Source organism: Procambarus clarkii, chromosome 18, assembly GCF_040958095.1.
Source record: "Procambarus clarkii isolate CNS0578487 chromosome 18, FALCON_Pclarkii_2.0, whole genome shotgun sequence".
Lineage (NCBI taxonomy): Eukaryota > Metazoa > Arthropoda > Malacostraca > Decapoda > Cambaridae > Procambarus > Procambarus clarkii.
Window position 1 is genome coordinate 39,566,459 of NC_091167.1, and position 17,037 is coordinate 39,583,495.

Sequence of the window (17,037 nt, forward strand, 5' to 3'; positions counted from 1 at the left end):
TCATCAGAGTCCAGTTTTCTAGCAAAATTCGCCAGAGTCTACTTTGTGCCAAAATATTCAGAGTCCAGTTCATGATCGAAATTAATCAGAGTCCAATTAAAGACCCAAATTTGACAGAGACCGCATTTTCGCTACTAACAGTCCAATCCCCCTGAAATTTTAAACAGTCATATTTCAGACGTAGTAAATAAGATCAAGTCAGTTACAGAGCTCCAGCTCTTGTCCCCCTGTATTTGCATATTTTCTCTATATTCAGCTGTGTTCTTCACATTTTTTCCATGTTTTCTGTGTTCATTCCATGTTCTATAAATGTTCACAGCAAGCTCAGTTCAAATTTTTTCTGCCATTTTTCCCCTTATGTTCACTATGTTCTTTCTCATATTTTCATGTGCATCATATGTTCTCTGTATAACTTTTATACTCAATATTCATGTTCTCAATGTTCTTAGCTTGTTCTTCACATGTTCAGTGTTCATTCTTTGTATTCCCTATGTTCCTTATCATGTCTTCATATTCTCTATAAGTTCATATTCCCTGTTTTGTTCACTCTATTCATCAACTTTTTCTTACATGTTTTCTGTGTTCACCATATGTTCACTGTGTTCATTCCCTTACTTAACCTCATTTTTTTTATGTTCTTTGTTTCTTCCATTCACTAACTAGTTCTTTGTCAAATAATAGCATCAGCAATACAGTTCCCTCAACAATTTTAGTCACCAAGTTTTATTTTCAAAACTATATCAAAGTAATTCTCGTTGTCAACTTAATAGTTCTACCAACCCCGTTCTTAAACAAATCTACACTTTATTTAGTTCCAAATTTACAAAAGACAAACCTTTCTTGTAACTTCTTAACTAAAAATCTTTCGCCAATCAACTGAATCATAGTCACTTTTCTCATTTCTCAACTAACTTATTATCCAATCAACCAAAATTGTCAAAGGAATCTTTCCAACACTGTTCATAACTAAACTTATTCCCTAGTCATCAGAAAATAACCGTGTTCTTCATGTTTCATTGTCATTTCATAACTAAAAAAATCTTTCACCAATCAACTAAAAACATAGTCACTTTCGTCATTTCTCAACTAAACTTATTATCCAGTCAACTAAAAATAGTCAGAAATAGCCTCGTTCAACACTGTTCTTAACTAAAAGAACCTTTCTCTTAGCTAAAAATTGTCAAAGGAAACTTTTTTCAGCACTTTCTTAACAGGCGCTATGTTTCATCAAGAAAATTTGTCAAAGGAAACTTTCCAAAACTGTTCATAACTAGCTTTTATCCATCGTCAATCAACTAAAAATAATAACTTTCATCATTTCTTAACTAAACATATTCCCCATTCATCAGAAAATAACCGTGTTCATCATGTTTCATTGTCATTTCATAACTAAAAATTATCTGCCAATCATCAGAAAAAGTCATGTTCATCATGTTTTGGCTTTTGCTCAACTAAAAGTATTCATCGGTCAACTAAAAATAGTTACTTCATCATGTTTCCTTGTCATTTCTTAACTGAAATATCACTTCTCTCATCTGAAAATAGTCAGGATTAACCTCATTCAACACCGTTCTTAACTAAAACAGCCTTTCGCTTAGCTAAAAATTGTCAAAGGAATCTTTTCAGCACTGTTCATAACTAACTTTATCCATAGTCAAGTAAGAAAATATAGTCAAAGATATCTATCATCGTCGTTCTTAACTGGCATTATACTTTGTGGAGCACTAAAATAGTCAAATGTAACTTTTTCAGCACTTTCGTAAAAATTATATGTCGTCAAGTACGAAAAAAATAGTCAAAGGTGCTCTCCGTTACACCAAAGTTACTCTTCGATAAATCAAAGACACTCTTCAATACATCAAGGACTTACTCAAAGACACCAAAGTTACACTCTAAGACATCCTTCGAGACATCAAAGACTTACTTAAGACTTCAATGGGACTCTTCCATTCATCAAAGACATTCTCTAAGCCCTCAAAGTTATTCTCAGCACAATCAAAAGTTATTCCGAGACAACAAAAGTTATTCTCAGAACAATCAAAAGTTATTCCAAGACAACAAAAGTCATTCTCAGAGATATCAAAATTATTCTCGGAGTCATCAAAAGGTATTCTCTAACTCACTTTGGTCATTAAAGTTAATTTCTATGTTATAAAAGTTTGTCTCAGAGACATCTAAAGTTAATCTTAGAGTTATCAAATGTAATCTCTAACTCTCTTTTGTTCATCAAAGTTGATCTCAGAGTTAGCAAAGTTAATCTAAGACATCTTCTTTCATCAAAGTTATTTTCAGAGACATCTAAAGTTATTCTCAGAGCTATCAAACTTGTTCTCAGAGTCATCAAATGTTATTCTCGAAGTCATCAAAGTTATTTTCAGAGACATCTAAAGTTAATTTCTATGTTATAAAGTTATTCTCAGAGACATCTAAAGTTAATCTTGGTCATCAAAGTTGTTCTCTAAACATCAAAGTTGTTCTCTAAACATCAATGTTGTTCTCCAAGACATCAAAGATGTTCTCAAAATCATAAAAGTTATTCCCAGAGCTATCAAAGTTAATCTCAGAGTTATCCAAAGATATTCTCATGTCCACAAAAGTTATTCCAAGAGACGTCAAAGTTGTTTCAAAGACATCAAAGTTAATCTCAGAGTTATCCAAAGACATTCTCAGAGACATCTAAAGTTATTCTCAGAGACATCTAAAGTTAATCTTGGTCATCAAAGTTGTTCTCTAAACATCAAAGTTGTTCTCTAAACATCAATGTTGTTCTCCAAGACATCAAAGATGTTCTCAAAATCATAAAAGTTATTCCCAGAGCTATCAAAGTTAATCTCAGAGTTATCCAAAGATATTCTCATGTCCACAAAAGTTATTCCAAGAGACGTCAAAGTTGTTTCAAAGACATCAAAGTTAATCTCAGAGTTATCCAAAGACATTCTCAGAGACATCTAAAGTTATTCTCTAAGACATCAAAGTTGTTCTAAGAGTTATCAAAAGTTATTCTCAGTCATGATATGTTATTCTCTAACTCACTTCCATTCATCAAAGACATTCTCTAAGTCCTGAAAGTTATTCTCTAAGACAACAAAGTCTTTCTCAGAGCTACCAAAGATGTTCTCTAAATCATAAAAGTTAATCTTAACTCACCTTCGTTCATTAGAGAAACTTTCCAATCCATATTCGTTGACCGGAGTTATTCTCAGAGTCATCAAAGCGATCTCTAATTCATCTTCGTTCTCCAAAGTTGTTCTCTAAGACACCTTCATTCATCCCCTAAAACTGTTCTCTGAACTACACTGTTCAAACCTACGTAACCTATCCTCTCCACCCAATGTTACTTAGTTAACGTAACGTTCCTAAACCTAGCTTTACCTATCCTAACATACCTTACCTTACCTTCCCTATCTTACCTAACTTTACCTATCCTAACATAACTTACCTTACCTTCCCTAACTTAACCTAACTTTACCTATCCTAACTTAACTTGCCTTTCATAACCTAACTTTACCTATCCTAACATAACTTACCTTACCTTCCCTATCTTACCTAACTTTACCTATCCTAACATAACTTACCTTACCTTCCCTAACTTAACCTAACTTTACCTATCCTAACTTAACTTGCCTTTCATAACCTAACTTTACCTATCCTAACATAACTTACCTTACCTTCCCTATCTTACCTAACTTTACCTATCCTAACATAACTTACCTTACCTTCCCTAACTTAACCTAACTTTACCTATCCTAACTTAACATACCTTTCATAACCTAACTTTACCTAACATAACTTACCTTACCTTCCCTAACTTAACCTAACTTTACCTATCCTAACTTAACTTGCCTTTCATAACCTAACTTTACCTATCCTAACATAACTTACCTTACCTTCCCTATCTTACCTAACTTTACCTATCCTAACATAACTTACCTTACCTTCCCTAACTTAACCTAACTTTACCTATCCTAACTTAACTTACCTTTCATAACCTAACTTTACCTAACATAACTTACCTTACCTTCCCTAACTTAACCTAACTTTACCTATCCTAACTTAACTTACCTAACTTATTCTGCTTAACATAACTTACCTTACCTTCCCTATCTTACCTAACTTTACCTATCCTATCCTAACCTAACTTGTCTTACCTAACTTAATCTTACTTTCCCAAACTGATGTATCCTAACTTATCTAGTCCAACCAGACATGATCTAACTTAAGTATTCCTTCTTGTCTTTGTGTTTCGTCAATCATTGTCTCATATTCATTTACTCATTTCATTAGTTAATTTCTCAAATGGTCACTTATGCATTTCAAGTGCTATTTGTTAGAGATTGGATATTTAAGCATTTCAAAGAATTTTTGTTATATATGGGAACTCACTCGTTTCAAGGGCTAATTTCTCAAATGGTCATTTTTGCAGATCAAGTGTTATTTTGTTTAAGATTGGGTATTTAACCATCTCAAAGGATTTTTGTTATATATGGGAACTTACTCGTTTCAAGGGCTAATTTCTCAAATGGTCATTTTTGCAGATCAAGGGTTATTTGTTAAAGTTCATCAAGTTGCCCATAAGTTGTATTAGTAGGTTCTATCATATGTTCTTATTCCCCAACCCCTTAACCTAACCTCTTGTAATCTTAGTGTATTTAGTAGGTTCTATCTTATGTTCTTATTCCCCAACCCTTTAACCTAACCTTTCAGATGTAGTTTGTTGAATATATTATCCTTTTCCTAACCTTTCAGATGTAGTTTTGTTTCTTGTTTTGTATATTTTACCCAAACCCACCATCCCACTTAACCATCTTTCCTTCTTTACTTTGATTCTCCTACTCCTTCTAACCCTCCTTTTCTATCTCTCTCCCTTATTCTTTCTCTTCCTCCCCCTCTCTCTCACTCATTTGCTCAAATGCTCTCTTCCTTCTCAAATTCAAGTCTTAATGCGCCCATTCTCACACCCTAACTCTCATTCACTTAGTTTTTCTTTTTCTCAAATTCAAGTCTTAGTGCTCTCATGCCCACACTCTCTCTAATTCTCTCTTCTTTGGTCCCATTTTCTTCCGCCCCCTCTCTCTTACTCCTTGCTCTTCTTTCATGCTCTCACTCCCTTGAGCTCTTGTTTCTCAATTTCAAGTCTTAGTAGATCTGATTCTTTACTATTGTAATTTTTATTATTACTATGATAAAGAATGAACTTATATGTGAAAACAAAGTGAAGAAGGAAAGAAGGTTTGGGTAAAAATATACAAAAAGGAGAAACAAAACTACATCTGAAAGGTTAGGAAAAGGATAATATATTCAACAAACTACATCTGAAAGGTTAGGTTAAAGGGTTGGGGAATAAGAACATAAGATAGAACCTACTAAATACACTAAGATTACAAGAGGTTAGGTTAAGGGGTTGGGGAATAAGAACATATGATAGAACCTACTAATACAACTTATGGGCAACTTGATGAACTTTAACAAATAACCCTTGATCTGCAAAAATGACCATTTGAGAAATTAGCCCTTGAAACGAGTAAGTTCCCATATATAACAAAAATCCTTTGAGATGGTTAAATACCCAATCTTAAACAAAATAACACTTGATCTGCAAAAATGACCATTTGAGAAATTAGCCCTTGAAACGAGTGAGTTCCCATATATAACAAAAATTCTTTGAAATGCTTAAATATCCAATCTCTAACAAATAGCACTTGAAATGCATAAGTGACCATTTGAGAAATTAACTAATGAAATGAGTAAATGAATATGAGACAATGATTGACGAAACACAAAGACAAGAAGGAATACTTAAGTTAGATCATGTCTGGTTGGACTAGATAAGTTAGGATACATCAGTTTGGGAAAGTAAGATTAAGTTAGGTAAGACAAGTTAGGTTAGGATAGGATAGGTAAAGTTAGGTAAGATAGGGAAGGTAAGGTAAGTTATGTTAAGCAGAATAAGTTAGGTAAGTTAAGTTAGGATAGGTAAAGTTAGGTTAAGTTAGGGAAGGTAAGGTAAGTTATGTTAGGTAAAGTTAGGTTATGAAAGGTAAGTTAAGTTAGGATAGGTAAAGTTAGGTTAAGTTAGGGAAGGTAAGGTAAGTTATGTTAGGATAGGTAAAGTTAGGTAAGATAGGGAAGGTAAGGTAAGTTATGTTAGGATAGGTAAAGTTAGGTTATGAAAGGCAAGTTAAGTTAGGATAGGTAAAGTTAGGTTAAGTTAGGGAAGGTAAGGTAAGTTATGTTAGGTAAAGTTAGGTTATGAAAGGTATGTTAAGTTAGGATAGGTAAAGTTAGGTTAAGTTAGGGAAGGTAAGGTAAGTTATGTTAGGATAGGTAAAGTTAGGTAAGATAGGGAAGGTAAGGTAAGTTATGTTAGGATAGGTAAAGTTAGGTTATGAAAGGCAAGTTAAGTTAGGATAGGTAAAGTTAGGTTAAGTTAGGGAAGGTAAGGTAAGTTATGTTAGGATAGGTAAAGTTAGGTAAGATAGGGAAGGTAAGGTAAGTTATGTTAGGATAGGTAAAGTTAGGTTATGAAAGGCAAGTTAAGTTAGGATAGGTAAAGTTAGGTTAAGTTAGGGAAGGTAAGGTAAGTTATGTTAGGATAGGTAAAGTTAGGTAAGATAGGGAAGGTAAGGTAAGGTATGTTAGGATAGGTAAAGCTAGGTTTAGGAACGTTACGTTAACTAAGTAACATTGGGTGGAGAGGATAGGTTACGTAGGTTTGAACAGTGTAGTTCAGAGAACAGTTTTAGGGGATGAATGAAGGTGTCTTAGAGAACAACTTTGGAGAACGAAGATGAATTAGAGATCGCTTTGATGACTCTGAGAATAACTCCGGTCAACGAATATGGATTGGAAAGTTTCTCTAATGAACGAAGGTGAGTTAAGATTAACTTTTATGATTTAGAGAACATCTTTGGTAGCTCTGAGAAAGACTTTGTTGTCTTAGAGAATAACTTTCAGGACTTAGAGAATGTCTTTGATGAATGGAAGTGAGTTAGAGAATAACATATCATGACTGAGAATAACTTTTGATAACTCTTAGAACAACTTTGATGTCTTAGAGAATAACTTTAGATGTCTCTGAGAATGTCTTTGGATAACTCTGAGATTAACTTTGATGTCTTTGAAACAACTTTGACGTCTCTTGGAATAACTTTTGTGGACATGAGAATATCTTTGGATAACTCTGAGATTAACTTTGATAGCTCTGGGAATAACTTTTATGATTTTGAGAACATCTTTGATGTCTTGGAGAACAACATTGATGTTTAGAGAACAACTTTGATGTTTAGAGAACAACTTTGATGACCAAGATTAACTTTAGATGTCTCTGAGAATAACTTTAGATGTCTCTGAGAATGTCTTTGGATAACTCTGAGATTAACTTTGATGTCTTTGAAACAACTTTGACGTCTCTTGGAATAACTTTTGTGGACATGAGAATATCTTTGGATAACTCTGAGATTAACTTTGATAGCTCTGGGAATAACTTTTATGATTTTGAGAACATCTTTGATGTCTTGGAGAACAACATTGATGTTTAGAGAACAACTTTGATGTTTAGAGAACAACTTTGATGACCAAGATTAACTTTAGATGTCTCTGAGAATAACTTTATAACATAGAAATTAACTTTAGATGTCTCTGAAAATAACTTTGATGACTTCGAGAATAACATTTGATGACTCTGAGAACAAGTTTGATAGCTCTGAGAATAACTTTAGATGTCTCTGAAAATAACTTTGATGAAAGAAGATGTCTTAGATTAACTTTGCTAACTCTGAGATCAACTTTGATGAACAAAAGAGAGTTAGAGATTACATTTGATAACTCTAAGATTAACTTTAGATGTCTCTGAGACAAACTTTTATAACATAGAAATTAACTTTAATGACCAAAGTGAGTTAGAGAATACCTTTTGATGACTCCGAGAATAATTTTGATATCTCTGAGAATGACTTTTGTTGTCTTGGAATAACTTTTGATTGTTCTGAGAATAACTTTTGTTGTCTCGGAATAACTTTTGATTGTGCTGAGAATAACTTTGAGGGCTTAGAGAATGTCTTTGATGAATGGAAGAGTCCCATTGAAGTCTTAAGTAAGTCTTTGATGTCTCGAAGGATGTCTTAGAGTGTAACTTTGGTGTCTTTGAGTAAGTCCTTGATGTATTGAAGAGTGTCTTTGATTTATCGAAGAGTAACTTTGGTGTAACGGAGAGCACCTTTGACTATTTTTTTCGTACTTGACGACATATAATTTTTACGAAAGTGCTGAAAAAGTTACATTTGACTATTTTAGTGCTCCACAAAGTATAATGCCAGTTAAGAACGACGATGATAGATATCTTTGACTATATTTTCTTACTTGACTATGGATAAAGTTAGTTATGAACAGTGCTGAAAAGATTCCTTTGACAATTTTTAGCTAAGCGAAAGGCTGTTTTAGTTAAGAACGGTGTTGAATGAGGTTAATCCTGACTATTTTCAGATGAGAGAAGTGATATTTCAGTTAAGAAATGACAAGGAAACATGATGAAGTAACTATTTTTAGTTGACCGATGAATACTTTTAGTTGAGCAAAAGCCAAAACATGATGAACATGACTTTTTCTGATGATTGGCAGATAATTTTTAGTTATGAAATGACAATGAAACATGATGAACACGGTTATTTTCTGATGAATGGGGAATATGTTTAGTTAAGAAATGATGAAAGTTATTATTTTTAGTTGATTGACGATGGATAAAAGCTAGTTATGAACAGTTTTGGAAAGTTTCCTTTGACAAATTTTCTTGATGAAACATAGCGCCTGTTAAGAAAGTGCTGAAAAAAGTTTCCTTTGACAATTTTTAGCTAAGAGAAAGGTTCTTTTAGTTAAGAACAGTGTTGAACGAGGCTATTTCTGACTATTTTTAGTTGACTGGATAATAAGTTTAGTTGAGAAATGACGAAAGTGACTATGTTTTTAGTTGATTGGTGAAAGATTTTTTTAGTTATGAAATGACAATGAAACATGAAGAACACGGTTATTTTCTGATGACTAGGGAATAAGTTTAGTTATGAACAGTGTTGGAAAGATTCCTTTGACAATTTTGGTTGATTGGATAATAAGTTAGTTGAGAAATGAGAAAAGTGACTATGATTCAGTTGATTGGCGAAAGATTTTTAGTTAAGAAGTTACAAGAAAGGTTTGTCTTTTGTAAATTTGGAACTAAATAAAGTGTAGATTTGTTTAAGAACGGGGTTGGTAGAACTATTAAGTTGACAACGAGAATTACTTTGATATAGTTTTGAAAATAAAACTTGGTGACTAAAATTGTTGAGGGAACTGTATTGCTGATGCTATTATTTGACAAAGAACTAGTTAGTGAATGGAAGAAACAAAGAACATAAAAAAAATGAGGTTAAGTAAGGGAATGAACACAGTGAACATATGGTGAACACAGAAAACATGTAAGAAAAAGTTGATGAATAGAGTGAACAAAACAGGGAATATGAACTTATAGAGAATATGAAGACATGATAAGGAACATAGGGAATACAAAGAATGAACACTGAACATGTGAAGAACAAGCTAAGAACATTGAGAACATGAATATTGAGTATAAAAGTTATACAGAGAACATATGATGCACATGAAAATATGAGAAAGAACATAGTGAACATAAGGGGAAAAATGGCAGAAAAAATTTGAACTGAGCTTGCTGTGAACATTTATAGAACATGGAATGAACACAGAAAACATGGAAAAAATGTGAAGAACACAGCTGAATATAGAGAAAATATGCAAATACAGGGGGACAAGAGCTGGAGCTCTGTAACTGACTTGATCTTATTTACTACGTCTGAAATATGACTGTTTAAAATTTCAGGGGGATTGGACTGTTAGTAGCGAAAATGTGGTCTCTGTCAAATTTGGGTCTTTAATTGGACTCTGATTAATTTCGATCATGAACTGGACTCTGAATATTTTGGCACAAAGTAGACTCTGGCGAATTTTGCTAGAAAACTGGACTCTGATGAATTTCGATCAAGAACTGGACTCTGTCACATTTTCACAGATTACAGGACACCGATGAAATTTGCTAGAAAACTGGACTCTGGCGAATTTCTGTTGATAATTGGACTCTGATGAAATATGAGCTTAAAACTGTCTCTGACGAATTTTGCTCTCAAAGTAGACTCTGTTCATTTTTTAGGTATAAATTGGACTCTGATGAAATATGAGCTTAAAACTGTCTCTGATGAATTTTGCTCTCAAAGTAGACTCTGGTGAATTTCTGTTGATAATTGGACTATGATGAAATATGAGCTAAAAACTGTCTCTGACTAATTTTGCTCACAAAGTGGACTCTGTTCATTTTTAGGTATAAAATGGTCTCTGATGAAATATGAGCTAAATACTGTCTCTGACTAATTTTGCTCTCAAAGTAGACTCTGTTCATTTTTAGGTATAAATTGGACTCTGATGAAATATGAGCTAAATACTGACTCTGACGAATTTTGCTCTCAAAGTAGACTCTGGCGAATTTGAGCATAAACTGGACTCTGATGAAAATTGCTAGAAAACTGGACTCTGATGAATTTCGATCAAGAACTGGACTCTGATGAATTTTGCTATTAAAGTAGACTCTGGCGAATTTGAGCATAAACTGGACTCTGATGAAATATGAGCTTAAAACTGTCTCTGACTAATTTTGCTCTCAAAGTAGGCTCTGGCGAATTTGAGCATAAACTGGACTCTGCCGAAAATTGGGTATAAAATGGTCTCTGTCAAGTTTTCACAGATTACAGGACACTGATGAAATTTGCTCTCAAAGTAGACTCTGGCGAATTTCGGTATAAACTGGTCTCTGATGAAATATGAGCTTAAAACTGGGCTCTGTTCAATTTTGGTCTTTACAGATGAAATAGCCGTAAATGGATATAAAACTAAATGTTATGGATAAGTTGTCTGTTTTCCTTAACAAAACATCTAAGACAATATTCTCTGAAAATGCTCTTGGAAAATGTGTGATTGAAAACGGGCAAAGGTTGTCCATAGAGTTTACCTGGAAATGCTGTGACACAAACACGATTTTTCTAAAACTTTTCTTTAAGATTTTCCTACTTATTTTCATCGTAAGAATGCTTAACAAACTTCTAAGATCTCGGAAATTATTTTTCTCATAAGAAATCCTTAATCCCAAATCTGTGACTCCCCAAATTCACCTGAAAACCCTGACATGCTACACGTGATATTTGCCCAAAACAAAATATCACCTGTGGCATGTCAAGTCCACAGGGGTCCTCTCCCCAAAAAAAAAAAGGAGCCTGTGAGTCGTACAACTCACAGGGGTCCTCTCCCCCAAAAAAAAAAAGGAGCCTGTGAGTCTTACTCCCTACTACTTGTAAGCGTGTGTTAGACCCGTGTAAGCGTGTGTTAGACCCTTGTGAGCGTGTGTTAGACCCGTGTACGCGTGTGTTAGACCCTTGTGAGTGTGTGTTAAGACTCTTGTGAGCGTGTGTTAGACCCTTGTGAGCGTGTGTTAGACCCTTGTGAGCGTGTGTTAGACCCGTGTAAGCGTGTGTTAGACCCGTGTAAGCGTGTGTTAGACCCTTGTGAGCGTGTGTTAGACCCGTGTAAGCGTGTGTTAGACCCGTGTGAGCGTGTGTTAGACCCTTGTGAGCGTGTGTTAGACCCAAGACGGTCACCAACAGCACCTAACTAACTCTCCAGACTGCACCTGGCGGAAGTTACTACGCCCTGGAAGAAACATAATAAGCGGGTCCCATACCGTAATTAAAAGTAAGAATACATGAAAAATACATTTCAAACTTTAGATTAAGTAGATCACAAAATAAATTAAATAGTTACACGTTATTAAACTGAAAGGTCCATAATATTACACAGAAATACAAAGTAATAACATCCATTACATACACAATCGCCTTGAGTTACATAATGGCGGACGATGGCGCTTCATAAAAGTTGAATGTATCTTAGTAGTAACAATTTAGTACTTAATTATTTTAATGAATTATAATTCATTATAATATTATATTATATAATATAATCTGTTAATTATAAATTCCTCGTAGTAGTGACCTTTGAGGATGACAGATCAGGGACCGCCCGGGACCACTTGGGACATCTAGGGACCGCCCGGGACCACTTGGGACGGTCAGGAACCACCAGGGGACATCCAGGGACCACCCGGGATCACTTGGGACAGCCAGGAACCACCAGGGACCGCCCGGGACCACTTGGGACAGCCAGGAACCACCAGGGACATCCAGGGACCGCCCGGGACCACTTGGGACGGTCAGGAACCACCAGGGGACATCCAGGGACCACCCGGGATCACTTGCGACAGCCAGGAACCACCAGGGACCGTCCGGGACCACTTGGGACAGCCAGGAACCACCAGGGACATCCAGGGACCGCCCGGGACCACTTGGGACGGCCAGGAACCACTAGGGGACATCCAGGGACCACCCGGGACCACTTGGGACGGCCAGGAACCACCAGAGACATCCAGGGACCGCCCGGGACCGCTTGGGATGGCCAGGAACCACCTGGGACATCCAGGAACCGCCCGGGACTGCCCGAGGTACGTCTACACTTACGGACTTCACAAATCACGGCCATTTTGTTTTCAAAATAGAGGGGGGGGGGGGGGTGAAGACAATTTTGACCAAGTGATTCTATTTCTGTTTTAACACTCGACATTATATCAATTCCCTTAGAGAATATAAAAAAGTTGGACAATATCACTGTTCTGTATTTGCGGGAGGATAGGAGGAATGATTTTAGTTCACCACAAGCCAATATATATATTGTTCTAACGTTCGCATAATAATGTGTTTACCCCTACAAAGCCACAGAAACATCATTAAATGACTGTATGATGAAAGGTACTCCCCAGGTACTTAAAAGTTGTTCCCCACAAAATATGGTTGTCAATTAGGTACTCACCTAATTGTACTCACCTAATTGTGCTTGCGGGGGTTGAGCTTTGGCTCTTTGGTCCCGCCTACCAACTGTCAATCAACTGAGGTGCTTCATGTACTACGGCAGAGCACTTGGGGGTCTTGTGAGGCATCAGCCCGTCCTCACCAGCGTTCACAACATCACTAAAATGATGCACTGAATTGCCCGAACCGATCGAATCGATGACCCTCGAACAGAAAACGGGGCATTACATCAATTTTGCGAGCCGCTATGCTATTTAGAACGTTAATGACGTTAGGGAATTTTACGTCAATATGTTATACAAGAGGACAGGTTGTACCTCACTGCAAATGAATAATAACTAAATTAGCTTGATTAATATTCATGATTTCCTCCGCAAATATCCGTTAACGAGCCAATTATAAAGAGATGCCACGGAGATATGAATACACTGTTGGCACGCACGTGGGAGCCGGTCGGCCGAGCGGACAGCACGCTGGACTTGTGTTCCTGTGGTCCTGGGTTCGATCCCAGGCGCCGGCGAGAAACAATGGGCAGAGTTTCTTTCACCCTATGCCCCTGTTACCAAGCAGTAAAATAGGTACCTGGGTGTTAGTCAGCTGTCACGGGCTGCTTCCTGGGGGTGGAGGCCTGGTCGAGGACCGGGCCGCGGGGACACTAAAAGCCCCGAAATCATCTCAAGATAACCTCAAGATAACGCACAAGGACGCCACCGGATTGGTTGTTACTGCCACAGTCACGAGGTGAGGGAGTCGACAGGTCCTTCAGGGCACAAGGCCGGTCCTGAACAACCGAGTGGTCCTAAATACCTGAACAAGGCTGTAATTACGTTATTAAGTTATTAAGTTGTAATTTATTATAAATATCACTACTGACTCATAGTTCTTCAGGTTAGTGAATATTTATTGGTCCTATAAACAAACATAAATTACACACACACACACACACACACACACACACACACACACACACACACACACACACACACACAAACACACACACACACACACACACACACACACACACACTCACACACACACACATATATATATATATATATACTAGGTAGTGAAAGGTATTATGTAACAAGTGTGGGAATAGGTTAATATGGAGGAAGGAGCCACAGCCCAGCTGGTGGAGCAGGAACCGGCAGCTCTGTGACCAGCCATGAAGGTGATAGTGCAGCGTAATATGTGGGCGGTAACAAGAGTCAGACACGTAGAGTAGGGCTCTAACCCCTCTATAGTAGAGTGAACCCTAGAAGGCCCTTAAAGTAGGGTAAACTGGCGGTAAACACTTACAGTAGAGTAAACCATTAAGGTAAGGAATGTACTACTTCTACTACTATTACTACTACTACTACTAATAATAATATTAATAATAATAATAAAAATAATAAATAAATGTGTCGGGGACAGGAAGCCTAATTATACATACAATATATGTTAGGCTTATACCGAGGTCCCTCTCCCTCCCCCACCCCGAGGATCAAATCCGCCCAAGATGTCCGAAACTCGTCAGTAAACCCCATAAGAAGTTAAGTAACTCCTCGGTACCAATTTACTGCTCCGTGACCTTGTGAGTCGGGAACGAACCCGACTCCACTACTGGGACCCTCTATATAAATGATAATTTATATTTATAATATAAACTCCTGAAATATAAAACTCTTAAAATATAAAACCCTCGATTTAAACCTTACAGTATGGTAAACCTATAACGTAGGGTAAACCTTTATGGGAGGTGAGCCCTTTCAGTAGGGCAAACCCCCTACAGTAGGAATTTTAACAGTACTGGGAACCCTTACATTATATGGATTCTTACAGGGCCCCAAATAACCCGCTTGATCAGGCCTTTAACAACACTAAGGCCAGCACTGCAACTTATAATAATAGTTCCTAATGTTAGGGTGACAGGCAGTGTCTCTCTCTCTCTCTCTCTCTCTCTCTCTCTCTCTCTCTCTCTCTCTCTCTCTCTCTTTCTCTCTCTCTCTCTTTCTCTCTCTCTCTCTTTCTCTCTCTCTCTCTTTCTCTCTCTCTCTCTTTCTCTCTCACTATATATATATATATATATATATATATATATATATATATATATATATATATATATATATATATATATATATATATATATATAATATACAGTTATATCGAGATCCCTGACCTCGGTTGAACTACTGACTAACTCCGGGGTACCTATTTACTGCTAGGTGAACAGAGGCATTGGCTGAAAAGAAAAAAGCCCAACCACTTCTGTCTCGCCGGGGCGATCTTAAGATGTGTGCCGAGAACGTAGACCACTGCACTACAACAACCCAGCCTTCAATAACGAGAGCACATTTAACGACTGAGGACAATTTAATACAAAATGTTTACTGTGGTGCTTTGAAAAAATTGATAAAATTAAAACGTTTCTGTATTACCAATGTTAAAAAATAAATAATATATTGTTAATAAGCGAACATCAGCACTATACCAGTATATGAACATCAGCACTATACCGGTATATGAACATCAGCACTATACCGGTATATGAGCATCAGGACTATACCAGTATATGAACATCAGCACTATACCAGTATATGAACATCAGCACTATACCGGTACATGAACATCAGCACTATACCGGTATATGAACATCAGCACTATACCGGTATATGAGCATCAGGACTATACCAGTATATGAACATCAGCACTATACCAGTATATGAACATCAGCACTATACCAGTATATGAACATCAGCACTATACCGGTACATGAACATCAGGACTATACCGGTATATGAACATCAGCACTATACCGGTACATGAACATCAGGACTATACCGGTATATGAACATCAGCACTATACCAGTACATGAACATCAGCACTATACCGGTATATGAACATCAGCACTATACCGGTACATGAACATCAGCACTATACCGGTATATGAGCATCAGGACTATACCAGTATATGAACATCAGGACTATACCAGTATATGAACATCAGGACTATACCAGTACATGAACATCAGCACTATACCGGTATATGAACATCAGCACTATACCAGTATATGAACATCAGCACTATACCAGTATATGAACATCAGCACTATACCGGTATATGAACATCAGCACTATACCAGTATATGAACATCAGCACTATACCGGTATATGAGCATCAGGACTATACCAGTACATGAACATCAGCACTATACCGGTATATGAGCATCAGGACTATACCAGTATATGAACATCAGGACTATACCAGTACATGAACATCAGCACTATACCGGTATATGAACATCAGCACTATACCGGTACATGAACATCAGCACTATACCGGTATATGAACATCAGCACTATACCAGTACATGAACATCAGCACTATACCGGTATATGAACATCAGCACTATACCGGTACATGAACATCAGCACTATACCGGTATATGAGCATCAGGACTTGTTACGAACCCGGATCCAGCGTCCGTGCCTGGAGCAGTGACAAACACGCCATCTGTGGGTCAGCTCCCGAAACCCCCGCCAAACGAACGACGACACCTAGTGAGGACAGCGTGTACTGGCCTCGAGGACCAGTTTCCAGTCTGGTTCAGCGCTCAACACCGCCGCTCCTGACCTCTGGTGAGGTGGTGCTCCGACAACAGCGCCATCTATGGAGTGGATATGTCGGGCGTTTGTATCTGAGCCTGTGAGTGTGGTGTATTAGTGTCCCGGTTATTAATGACGTGTCTGCTTACAGAGCCGACCTGGGACCATTGTGTTGAAGGTGGAGTCAGTCTACCCGAGGCAGCCAGTCTCCATACAGTGAAGTTTGCTGCAGCTGTCGTGACGTCGTCCCCCCGGAAGAACACTGTGGTGTGTTAAGCCTGCCAGTGGAGTGGCAGTGGAAGGATTTACCCGGGACCGACGGTTGGAGACGATAGTCCACTGGGGTATTGAGGACAGGAGGGTGATTGGTGATATCACACGAGACTCCTGTCTAGGGCGTACCCCTTATATCGTTCGTGGAGTGGCCGTACCAGCCTTGGTGGCCCAGTACCTGCCAGCAGACCTGCTGGACGTGTGGTTGACGGCCTCCACGACGGT